At 49.7% G+C, this 13,493-nt stretch overlaps 1 protein-coding gene across 4 annotated transcripts in view; it reads right to left on the bottom strand.

The window, feature by feature from the left end:
• The window catches only part of ptk2aa (protein tyrosine kinase 2aa), a 34,388-nt gene extending 21,175 nt beyond the window's left edge, over positions 1 to 13,213 (bottom strand). The window contains exons 1-2 of one of the 4 annotated variants that reach the window (XM_047018843.1): positions 12,919 to 13,213; positions 1,855 to 1,881 (exon numbers count right to left, since the gene is read on the bottom strand). The gene's annotated coding sequence lies outside the window, so the exon portion shown is untranslated. The remainder of the gene's footprint in view (positions 1 to 1,854; positions 1,882 to 12,918) is intronic. The other 3 variants (XM_047018841.1, XM_047018845.1, XM_047018842.1) reach the window with 3 other exon arrangements.
• Between the last annotated feature and the right edge of the window lie 280 nt (positions 13,214 to 13,493).

Here is a 13,493-nt window from a genome sequence, read left to right as displayed (position 1 = left end):
AACAATGACCTTGGTGGAATCTGTGGGGCCGAATACAATAACTTCTGTTTTTGTATTATTTATTTGAAGAAAACTTTTAGCTAGCCAGTATTTAACATCTCTAAGACAATCAGATAGGGATCTCAGGGACTTCTTTTCATCAATTTTCAGGGGAAGGTACATCTAAGTGTCATCAGCATGGCAAGGGAAGCATATATAAGGTGAATAAGATAGGCCCTAGGACTGAGCCTTGAGGAACCCCACAGGTGATTGACGCAAACGAGATGTAGTTTCCAATATTTACAGAAAATGTTCTGTCTCTCAATGAAGTATGAAGTAAATAGGTTTAGAGCAGTACCCTGAATGCCAACTTCTAGTTTAAGACAGTCTAGAAGGATGGCATGATCAATTGTGTGAAAAACAGCACTAAGATCAAGAAGAATTAAAATAGCACAATTTCCATTGTCCCTAAACAATGATAAATCATTTAACACCTAATTCAGTGCTATGGCGTCTTCTGAAACCTCACTGGAATTGATCCAGAATATGATTTTCATTTTAAAAGGAATAAAGCTGGGAAAAAAATATCTTTCTCTATAACATTTGATAGAAATGGCCATTTTAAAATGGGACGGGACTCCACAAGTCTCGGAAGTTGCTTCAGGAAAAGCAGTAGCAGCAACCGGATGTTAAGCCTTGTTTATCACACTAAACAAGACTTTATGAGTAGCAGAGTTGTTAGAGATAATATCAGAGAAATATGTGGCTTTCACTGTTTTAAGAGAGAGTTGATATTGAATTAAAAAATCTCTCAGAATTCCATATGACACTTGCAACTTGTCCTTTTTTCATTTCCTCTCTGCATTTCTGCACTCTTGTCTGAGAGTATGGGTAACATTATTTCACCAGGGCTGAGTTCTAGCTTTTGCTCCCCTTTTTTTAAAAGGAGCAACAGAATCCAGGATGTCAGAGCAAGTGGAATTAAACATGGTGACTAAGCCCTCTGTGCTCAGGCTCGAGGGCGCCTCAATACTGCTGATGAGGGGAGAAACCTTGTGACATCCACAAACTGAACACACTCACCATCGCTGGCTTTCATGAATACACACACACACACACACACACACAGTCTGGGCCAAGCTATGTCTATAGGAACCCAGGCTGTACATTTGCAGTCTTGTCCAACGATTATGGACATAATGGGCTTTCTGAGCTTGTGTTTGTGTGTTTGTCTGTTCAGTCACAAACTCCTAGCCCTGAGCTCTTCCTGCCCCGGGGTTTGTAAACCATTAAAACACACACACACACAGTAACAAGTCTGCATGGTTAAATATCTCCAGCTCGTTAAAGTTCTATGACATGCCTCGCCCTCCACAACCACAGCAATGTCCACTATGCCCCTCAGCCCTGTCAAACACACACACACACACACAGAGGGTTGTATGTCGTCCTCATTAGAGACTCTACATCATTGCTGAGTTATTTCTTCCTGCAGCTCTACATGCTACATTCACCTCACTCATTCACTCACTCACTCACGCTTCATCATTAATGCATTGTGACATAATCCCCTCATTGTGACATCATCGTCCCTCCTTTGTGAAATCATGAACTCAACGTGACATCATTTCTATGTTGTGACATCATCTCCTTAATGTGGAATCATTGTCCCTCCATTGTGGAATCATTGTCCCTCCATTGTGGCATTGTTAACTCATTTTGACATCATCCCAGGGGCCAGTTGCATAAACCTAGTTTAAGTAATGATGTTGGTTCATTTGACTGCAGAAACATTTGACCATGTAGGACCCGCTTGAGTGAGTATATGACAGCCAAAAGTCACTGCGGTGATTCAGGCCCCTGCAGATAACTCACCTGTGTAGTAGGATATCCTGGAAATATCTGAAAGAGAGAGAGAGAGGTCAGCTCAGTTGTAGTTTGCAATACATTTCTCACAATGCCAGAACGACATTCAGATGTTTGTCATCTGCTGACTCTAACACCAGTGAGGTTTCCTCTTGCAGCCCTGTCTGCACAGCACCCTCTAGCTGGCAGGGGGAGCCACTGCAGGACAGACAATGCTACTGCTACCCCTAACAAAGATTACTATTCATGGTTGCAGGTCAGGACAGTTACTGACCTAGGCTAGGCTAAGTTGGGCTGGGTTAAGCAAATACTAGCCTGCCCAAACCTGACAGTCGCTAATTCAACCAATAGCTAATCAACTCAACCCACGACTTTGACAGGATGATGGAGGTTTGAGGATGATAGTGAAAGCAACTGCCTTGAGGCTAAAGCAAGATCCATTAGTGTAGAGTTACGTAGTGTATGTCACATGCACAAAAAACACACACACACAGGAAAGGACGATGTGGTTGAGTCTCAGGTGTCTCGTCAGTAAGAGGGTTCTCCTCAGCACAATGACTGAGCCATGAGTCATCTATCAGGCATTTCCTCTGTGTGTGTGTGTGTGTGCTGAGCAGTTTTTTGTAACCAGAGTTGTCATTATCTCTTTGAGTCCCCCTGCCATGCTAAAAGGGTGTGTGTGTGCGCGTGTGTGTGCCTGTGTGTTGTACGCTTACCCCCCTCCCCCTGGCCTGCCCCCCCCTTTCTGTCCCTACATAATCAATACAGCTGGCCAGTTGATCCCTCGCTCTGCATGTGAAACACTGGTCTGGGATTTGATTGACTCTGTAAGAGATTAGAGGGGATTAGTTCAGCGCGCCGACATGCTAACTCGCTCTGTGTACCTCAGTCTCCAGGTGGCGTCTACCGAATGCTACTGTCTCAACATATGTTCACCTGTTCGCCTCCAACAGGCCGGGGTGCTAAGCACACGACACACACGTCGGTTTCAATTAACGCCTTTACACCTTGCTAGGCTAGACTAATGCTCATAATCTTATTTAAGTATTCGTGGCTTGACGCATAAACTAAGCTAGGCTGGCCAATATGGCGAACAAAGCTAAGTATTTATAGATTGATAATACATAATTAAGCTAAGCTAGGCTAAGCTAAAGGATCCTCCCGTGCTGCCAGTACTACCAGTCCACAGACAGTTTGCCCATATGCTAGAGTAGAGTTCTCCACTGTAGTGACAGTGTAAGTCCGTCCCTGCTCCACGCCATACACACGGACACACACACACTTGTCAAGTCAGGCTGGCAGGGGCCCAAACACCTGCTCCTCAAGCTGTCCTCAGGAGCCATATACACACACACACACACACACACTACGGGAGAGATGTGTGACCAGAGAGCAGCTACATTTCTATCTATGGCAGATAGGGGAGAGAGGGAGGGGGGAAAAAGGGCAAAGAGGGAAGAGAGGGGGAGAGGTAGTATATGGAAGGAGGTGTGAAATGGGGAGAGGTTTGACAACAGAGTGCTGACAAGAGAATGAGCAAGAGAGAGAGAGAGAGAGAGAGAGAGAGAGAGAGAGAGAGAGAGAGAGAGAGAGAGAGAGACATAAACGAGAGGGGAAATGAGAGAGTCATCACACGGCAACTGAAGCACATTAACTATGGTTCTCTGCTATGACTATCTGCTCCTGCTCCAATCAGCTTTCATATTTCACTAAGACACAGTGATATACACACACACTCATGCTAGTACACGCTTAAACACACTCACGTGCACTAGCACACTCAGACACACTCTCACTCACCCACACACTAACATACACACACACACTAACATACACACACTCACACACACTAACATACACACACTCACACACACTAACATACACACACTCGGGCAGACACTAACATCTATACACACACACACACACTAACACACACGCTATCACACTCTAACAAACACACTCTCACTCACCAACACATTATACTCGATAGAACAATGTAAACCCATGCTGTTGAAGCATGACTTGACCACCTAGAGAATGTGTGGGAGAGAGAGAGAGAAAGAGAGAGAGGAGCTTGATATATGTATATAAAGAAAGAAGGATGGGTGAAGAGAGATAAAGAGGAAACAGAGGTAGGATGGAGAGAGAGGGTGACGACAACAGTGAAAATGGGTCATCAAACAGAGGTCCACCCCTCCTCCCCTCTCCCCCCCCTACTCCCCCTCTCCCCCAGCCCCCCTCCTCCTCTCTCCCCCCAGCCCCCCCTCCTCCCCTAGCCCCCCTCCTCCTCTCTCCCCCCAACCCCCCTCCTCCTCTCTCCCCCCCAGCCCCCCTCCTCCTCTCTCTCCCCCCAGCCCCCCTCCAAACCCCTCTCCCCCCCAGCCCTCCTCCTCCCCTCTCCCCCAGCCCCCCCCTCCTCCCCCTCTCCTCCCCCCAGCCCCCCTCCTCCTCCTCCTCCCCTCTCCCCCCAGCCCTCCTCCTCCCCTCTCCCCCAGCCCCCCTCCTCCCCTCTCCCCCAGCCCCCCCTCCTCCCCTTTCCCCCCAGCCCCCCTCCTCCCCTAGCCCCCCTCCTCCTCCCCCTCTCCCCCAGCCCCCCTCCTCCTCTCTCCCCCCAGCCCCCCTCCTCCTCTCTCCCCCCAGCCCCCCTCCTCCTCTCTCCCCCCAGCCCCCCTCCTCCCCTCTCCCCCGAGCCCCCCTCCTCCTCTCTCCCCCCAGCCCCCCTCCTCCTCTCTCCCCCCCAGCCCCCCTCCTCCTCTCTCCCCCCAGCCCCCCTCCTCCTCTCTCCCCCCAGCCTTCCTCAGGGGATACAGCTGCTCATGCTCTACTGATCTCTGGGGAAGGTTCTAGCTGACCTGTGTGTGTGTGTGTGTGTGTGTGTGTGTGTGTGTGTGTGTGTGTGTGTGTGAGTGTGCGACCTCAGGGCAGAGGGTGTTACTAGAGCATGCAGCATCGCTGAGGTCTGAAGAAACGGCTCCTCTCACACCTGCCACACACACACACACACACATCTGCCCTCTCCAAACACAAGCCTCACACACACACCTGCGCACACACACAAACATTTGGCACACACAAATGAACTAACTGATGAGCACATTATCCACTGCGTCACCAAGTCACAAACACGCATGAAGAACCACGGAAGCACACACACACACAAGGTCGGGGCCATGCATGAGCAGGCACACGCTCATTACACATGCACATGCACTAACACGCATACACAATAGGCACATGCAGTCACACACTTGAAGGCCAATGAGGTGGAGACCCTACTATGACTATTTCTGCTCTAGTAACTAGGGTTACTGTACTAGCTAGGATTGTGGTAACTAGAGATGCTCTAGTAACTAGAGTCATTGTGGTAACTAGGGTTAGGGTGCAAAGCAGACCAGGATTAGTTAAACCAGGCAAGACCAGACCAGGGTTAATTAAACCAGGCTAAACCAGACCAGCATAGATAAACAAGGGCAGACCAGGAATAATCAAACCAGACCAGACCGGCCAGACCAGACCGGCCAGACCAGACCAGACCGGCCAGACCAGACCGGCCAGACCAGACCAGACCAGACCGGCCAGGCCAGACCAGTCCGGCCAGACCAGACCAGACCAGACCGGCCAGACCAGACCAGACCGGCCAGGCCAGACCAGACCGGCCAGACCAGACCGGCCAGACCAGACCAGACCGGCCAGGCCAGCCAGACCAGACCGGCCAGGCCAGACCGGCCAGACCAGACCAGACCAGCCAGGCCAGACCGGCCAGACCAGCCAGACCAGACCGGCCAGACCAGGCCAGACCAGACCTTGCGTGCAGAAAGACACACACAGGCCTTTCAGAGGTGCAGGTTTAAATTTCTCTTCAATATTTCAAAAGCAGAGAAATAACAAAACTGTTAAAATATGCAGTAAGCAGATATAACCTAGAAAAGATGCCTTTGGAGAGACAACTGCACGCTTCTCTCTCTCACACACACACACAAATCCCCATTCAAACACACCCATTCAACAACCCCCCCACCCCACCACACACACACACACACACACACGGTGGTGAACAGAGTACAGTCCATCATTCAAGTGACAGATGGACCTGTACAGCTGGAGTCTGACACTCAGACATAAAACAGGTTAAGACTCACACACACCAACCTACACAGACATACACCCACACACACACTCACTCGCACATACACTCACTCACTCTCTCACTTACACACACACACACACACAGACACACACACACACTAACCTTCACAGACACACACACACACTAACCTACACAGACATGCACACACACACACTCACTCGCACATACACTCACTCTCTCTCTCTCTCTCTCTCTCTCACACACACACACTCACTCGCACATACACACACACACCTACTTACACAGACATGCACACACACACACACTTCTATAGTCAAACACAGACTGTTCCCTGACTCGGACCACTGAAAACAATATTAAAATGAGGCACTTCTGAACCTTGATCTTCTACTGTGCTTGCAATACACACTGTACGTGGAAACAAGCATCTGCTAAATGAATCCAATTGAGCACGCACACACTCACACACTCCCACCCATACACTACCCATGTATGTCATGTAATCTAATGCGGTATGGATGTATGGCCCAGGGTGTGGGGGGGGAAAGCGGGAGCTTGGTGTGGACAGCAGCGTTTGACTCCAGTCAGAAATCGAAACCCCAGTAGGATGGCAAGCAGCAGCATTGTGTGTGTGTGTGTGTGCGCACGTGTGCCTGAGCGTGTGTGTTTTCCTCTGTGTGTGTGTGTGTGCGCGCGAGCCTGTGTAAGCACGTGTGTGTGTGTGTGTCTCTTTTTGCCCGCGTGTATGCGTGCGTCCGTCAGCACAACACGGAGCACTTACCGTGGTACGGTCCCTCCATCGAAGAAGAGGGGAGCGACCGAGAGGAGGAGGAGATCAGAAGGAGGGAGGGAGCGGAGGAGCGGAACCTTCGGCCGAGAGGGCGAGCGACGCCGAGCCGGGAGCGAGGGAGCACAACGAAGGGAGAGAGAGTGTGGGGTGTCCTACTCCTGCTGCTTAAGTCCCGTACGGCCGTGCACTCCACACACACACACACACACAGAGAGAGAGAGAGAGAGAGAGAGAGAGGGTGCGTGCGCTGGGCGTGTGAGCGTGTGGCGAGCTGTCTGTCCAATGACAAGAGAGGACAGAACAGAAGGAGGAGGGGAGAGGAAGAGAGGGCGGGCGGAGGAGGAGGAGAGGAGGGAGAGGGGGGGGGGGCTTTGTCTCTGAGGCAGAGGGAGGGGGGGGCTTTGTCTCTGAGGGAGAGGGGGGGAGATCAGAGTAGACAGAGAGAGAGCGAAAAAGCGGGAGAGAAGGAGAGGGAGAAGGAGCGAGAGCGAATATACACAAATCAGCTCCGATAGCTATCCATCCTTCTTTCCCTCCTTGCCTTTCTCACTCCTTTGCCCAGAGGAGAAGACTGAATGGCAGTGTGTGTGTGTGTGTGTGTGTGTGTGAGCCTGTGAGCCTGTGAGCCTGTGAGCGAGTATGTGTGTGTATGTGTGAGACCATGTGTGTGTCGTGCATGTGTTTTCTGGACAGGAAGTGGATGATATTAGTTAAACGTGTTCCAAACACATGCTGGAAAGACTTCCAAGGCCCTGCTTGATGTGTGTGTGAGTGTGTGGGGATGTGTATACATCAAAGAAAACCACAGGAAGCTGTTTCTCTCTTCTTAAAGCCGGAGGCTCAACACACTCCTCTCCCCCCCCCCACACACACACACACTCCTATCCCCTCCACACACACACCACTCCTCTCCACACACACACACCTCTCCTCCCCACACACACACACACACACTCCTATCCCCTCCTCACACACACACACCTCTCCCCTCCACACACACACACACACACACAGTCCTCTCCTCACAGAGACACTCTCCCCTTCACAGTTGACACGCTGGACACAGTTTATTGTAGAGAACACTATCACACTCCTCTGCTCTCTCTCGCCCCCCTCTCTCCTCTCCCCGCCCCTCCCCCCTCCTGTCACCAGGGTAATCAGACAGATGCAGGGATCCTCTCTAATCTGACGTCTGCCGGGATCCTGCTGGATTAGCTCTCCCTTCGCTCTGTTAACACTCACCACCCTGCCTCTCTCTCTCTCCCTGCTTGCCTCTGTGTGTGCGCGCTTTCAACAAAACATTTTAGATGTGTGTGTGTGTGTGTGTAGGTCGAGGAGAGAAGGTCGACTTTCCTCTGACAGGAGAGAGGCCTACAGAGAGAGAGGGAGAGATCTTCCGCCCAGAGAGAGAGAGAGGGGGAGAGAGATCTGCTGACCAGAGAGAGAGAGGGAGAGAGAGATCTGCTGACCAGAGAGAGAGAGAGGGAGAGAGATCTACTGACCAGAGAGAGAGAGAGGGAGAGAGATCTACTGACCAGAGAGAGAGAGAGGGAGAGAGATCTACTGACCAGAGAGAGAGGGAGAGAGAGACATCTACTGACCAGAGAGAGAGAGAGAGAGAGAGAAAGAGAGATCTGCAGACCAGAGAAAGAGAGGGAGAGATATCTACTGACCAGAGAGAGAGAGGGAGAGAGATCTACTGACGAGAGAGAGAGAGAGAGAGAGAGAGAGAGAGAGAGAGAGAAAGAGAGATCTACTGACCAGAGAGAGAGAGAGAGAAAGAGGGAGATAGAAAGGTCTACTGACCAGAGACAGAGAGAGAGAGACCTCCAGACCAAACCAGGTGCTGTCATCCCTTCTCCCTGGATCTGATGCTCCAGGCGCTCAGCTTCCATCTAGCTGTGTGACCACAGCACCCTCTAGTGAACCTGCTAGCTAGTCTCAGAACTGGACCTGCTAGCTTGTCTCAGAGCAGGACCTGCTAGCTAGTCTCAGAACTGGACCTGCTAGCTAGTCTCAGAGCTGGACCTGCTAGCTAGTCTCAGAACTGGACCTGCTAGCTAGTCTCAGATTTGGACCTGCTAGCTAGTCTCAGAGCTGGACCTGCTAGCTAGTCTCAGAGCTGGACCTGCTAGCTAGTCTCAGAGCTAGGGAGGGAATGACAGAGACAAAGAGAGAGGGACAGCGAGAGATAGAGAAAGACAGAGATAGATAGGGATCCTCACAAAAGCTGTGACTAACAGTCCACTCGCATGCAACCATACACACACACAGAGAGACACACACACACACACAGAGACGCACACACAGAGACACACACACACGCATACAGACCATGCTCTGTGCTGGAACCTGGACCTGAGACTGGCTAGATGTTTCACAAAATACAGTACAGTCTCTCTTCCTCGCCCACACCCCCCCCCCCCCCCCCCCCCCCCCCTCACCATCTCTCTCTCCCTCCTCCAGGAGTTCTTAGAAGCCAGGGGTTTCTTCCAGTTAGCTAGTGTCCACGTCTGACATCATCTGATTGGTTTAGCAGGCGCCAATGGTAGACATTGTTTCAGCGCTGGCAGGGTGGAGAATTGACAAACCCAATGCCTGGTCTGGCTGTGTACACACCTACACACCTACTTACCCACACTCTCCCTCTCACAGACACTCTGACCCTGTCCAACACTCAGACAGACACTCATGATTGCTCCTCTGATCCCCCACCTCCTCGCCCGCGATCCGTCTCTTTGCCTCGTGTTGCTTTGGGATATCTGTCATTCACTCCATGTTCACTCTCTCCCTTCCTCTCTCACTCACTCCCTCTCCTACTCCTTCTTTCCAAATCACCTTCTCCCTCCCTCTCGCTGAGTCAGGATGAGTGTCTAGTCTGGGAACAGTGAGCGTTAGAGCTCTGTAACACACTGTTAGAAAGCTCCACTGTCTCTGGAACTCTCGCTGCAGCGTCATCACCACCCACTTGCGTCGCTACGCACACTTACAATGGCTTCACACACACACACACACTTGAGAACACCCCCTACACACATGCTAAGACACACGCCAGCACCACACACACACCCTCACACATGCTGAGTCAGGGTGAGGGTTAAGTTCAGCTGGGGCCAGAACCTGCAGAGTGTCAGTCTGGCCACCAGAACCAGGCCAAGGCCAAGAGCTCCCTGGTGCTCTACGCCAGATGGATCCAAGATGGACGGCTGGTTTCCTGCTTCTCAATGGTACAGCGAGAGACTGGGAGCCTGCTGGCTCTGTGGGACTGGCTGTTAGGCTAGTTCATGAGCAGCATAGCGACCTGAGTGATTCACACACACACACATACGTACACACACACACACCCACACACCCCCACAGCTTAGAATAAGAGCAGCACAATGGTAGGAAATTACCTCATAGATGAGGACTATGTCCTGAGGCCTTCTGGAACATGGTTCACACTGGCCACTGCAGGGTGTGTGTGTGTGTGTGTGTGTTTGCGTACATTTATTTGTGCATGTGTTTAAGAGTGTGTGTACTTCCTGTATTTCCTGTGTGTATTTGTGTGTGTGTGGATAAAAGTGTCTGATAAATGCGTAAATGTAAATATGTGTGTGTGTGACAGTACAGATCCCAGCTAAGATGCTGAACCTGTATAGGTCCAGGTATCAGGTCTCTTGCTCATGGCTAACTTCAGTGGATCACTTCCTGCTTTCCTGCATCCAGTCTGAAGAGACAGGTGGACGGATGTGTGTGTATGTATGAGTGTGTGTTAGTGTGTGTGTATGAGTGTGTGTGTGTATGTATGTATGAGTGTGTGTTCGTGTGAGCGTGTGTGTGGCTGTGAGTGTGTGAGTGTGCAAGTGAGTGTGCGTTTATTTGTGTGTGTGTGTGTTGTATAGCCATGGAAGTGAAAGGTTATTAACGGTCTGGGGAGTCTGCAGTCTACTGTCACAGCATATCACAAGAGACATTTAAGTAAGAGAGACAAACGGAGAGAGAGAAGAGAGACATAGACAACGAGAAGGTGAAAGAGAACTAGAAAAGGAGAGAGTGATGCAGGGATGAAAAAGAAGGGAACAGAGATGGAGAGGGAAAAAGGGAAGAGAGAGAGATAAGAGAGAGAGAGAGAGAGAGAGAGAGAGAGAGAGAGAGAGAGAGAAGTGAGAGAGTGCAATGAGAGAAAGGGAGAGAGGGGAAGAGAGAGAGAGAGGGATGAAAGCACCACTACTATCAATCAGGAGGTCACAGGGATCAGCATGCTGCAGTGATGACATCATAGGTCATGTGACCCCTGGCTAGGATAGCTGTGATTAATGTTGCTACATCAACCACTGCTTCATTGCTTTAGTAACATTTAACATGGTGACCTGTAATATTTCCGGCAGGTCTGACTGGTAAGATGTCTGTGTACAGTATGTAGACCTACAGTCTGCGTGTGTGTGTCCATGTGTGTGAGTGTGTGCAAGTGTGTGTGTGTGTGTGTGTGTGTGTGTGTGTGTGTGTGTGTGTGTGTGTGTGTGTGTGTGTGTGTGTGTGTGTGTGTGTGTGTGGCTGTGGGAGTGTGTGTGCTCACAGTCCACCTTTCTATACTAATTATGGTTTAGGATGCCCCAAGGGGGGGAGCGTGTAAGTGTGTGAGAGACAAGAGAGAGGCAGAGAGAAAGAGGTAAGAAAAAGCGAGAAACAAAGAGAGATAGAAAGATAGAGACTTTGCAGACTAACAACGCGTCTAAACTGCTGGGCACTGAGAGGAAAAAGGCGTTTTCCTCCTGAATCCTGAGGGACAGAGAGTGTGTGTACGTGTGTGTGTGTTAGCTACATCCTGGAGGTAGCCATTAGATGCAGAGTACACAACAAGTATGCAGCCTTCATGCAGTCTTCCTGTCAAGGGACACACACACACACCCTCATAAACATACACACACACCCTGACACATGGACAGACTCATAGATGACGTCTCGGTGAGATTATCAATGAGTTAATCTGGTAGTGAGCAAGATCACTGTGTGATTTATCATCCAAATCAAAGCCATCTTCTCCTGGCTGTGTATTTGTATGTGATTGTGTCTATCTGAGATGTGTGTGTGTGTGTGTGTGTCTACATCTGGTCTCCTGGCTCTCACAGACAATCCTTAGGAGATAAGACTAGGATCAGAAACGGAGACAGTCTCTCACTACCACACACACACACACCTATCTAAAGATTACTCTCCTGCTGTCTCACACAAAAACACAGCTACCCTAAAAACGATACTGTCGTGTCTGGCTGCCCTCAACACTTCCGGCCACGAGGCTTGGACAAACCGTAGAAGAAGACGAATATCAAATCAATAATGATATAACAGCTGCATGAATGATGTGTCTACAGACGTGGAGTACGCTTACAGCACTGTAACCACTTTCTCTGATCCGGGATGAACTCTTGGGAACAGATACATTTGATTGCAGGTGATCAAAGAATGGAATGCGATGTTTAATCTACTTTTCCATCCGGGAAAACAAGAGCAAATCAAAGCAGCTTGTGACTATAGTAGTTGTTGCCGTATTAAAGGCAATACAAAAAGAGTCAACTGTTTCTAAAAATACAGGCCTTGGCGGCTGCACTGTAATTTCCAGCGCCCGAGGCTTCGAGATCAGCAGAAGTTTGAATATTCCTGCCACGCCGATTTCCACACCACCGACAGCGCCGAGGTGAAACACGATCAAATATGAATTAGGAAATCAAAACAGCCCTTTCCCCCTAAAACATGATGACCAAAACACGTTGATCAATTGAAATGTAAAAGCTATCATTAAATGTTCTCATTTAAAACACACACAGACTTGCATATGCACGTGATGAATAGGCTATTCGGCTGAGAACACTAAGGTGTGTTTGTGGTCATTCTGACTCATGTCAAGAACCCAGTGGAACAGAGAAGGGTACTTTCCGGAGTAATCAATGACAACCCGCGTGTAATAAACTACACACCGCATTGTAGATCTTTTACGTGATAGGCTGCATCGCGGACGAATGAGATCATGACAAAATAAATCAACTACAATCGGCATTAACAGCAACTAACTAGTGCAGATTAAAAAGAAACGCCACCAAATCCTAGCCTACCTGTGCGAGACCACCAACAAATAACTCACGCCTTATCACCAATTCAACACATAAAAATCCCAAGCGAAAGAAGCGTGACTTACTTCCAACACTTGAGTCCTAGAGGCACATCTGACGTTTTGTGTCCGTTTCCCGGTGTCAGACCTCGTTAACGCGCGCCTATAAATCCGTTATTAGTGAAGTTGAACTGCGGTTGGCGTGTGCTTCCCGTGCCTCTGTCCACCGCTCCAGACTATCTCGCTCATTCCCATGTCCCATCCCCAGCTCAGAATTCCAATATGGCGGCGGCGGAGCAGCGACCGGCCCTCGGCCGAGTCTACAACATCTCTTACAGGAAAAGTAGGAGGCACGCACACTCCAAACGGGGAATACTGAAGGCTTGCTGATTGAGACTCAAACTCCCAGCACACAGCCTAGCGGCCGGTAGTCAGTGCTTTCTTGAAACTATTAAAAAGTTCGACTTGCCCGATGTAAAAAAAAATCACTGTTATTTGCACCAGTGGTTGTACATACAGTTTCCCAATTTAAGCGTTTTCGAATTAATATTGGCATTTAATATTCTATGCGTTTTGGACTCAAAGTAGACATTAATAGAATAAAACATTGCCTACATGTCACGGTGTCAATTTAACCGTTGTTACGTATTCGGATCCCACTA

Source organism: Hypomesus transpacificus, chromosome 4 (assembly GCF_021917145.1).
Source record: "Hypomesus transpacificus isolate Combined female chromosome 4, fHypTra1, whole genome shotgun sequence".
Taxonomy (NCBI): domain Eukaryota; kingdom Metazoa; phylum Chordata; class Actinopteri; order Osmeriformes; family Osmeridae; genus Hypomesus; species Hypomesus transpacificus.
The sequence above is the reverse complement of the archived record's forward strand: the minus strand, read 5'-3'. Positions and strand labels throughout refer to the sequence as shown.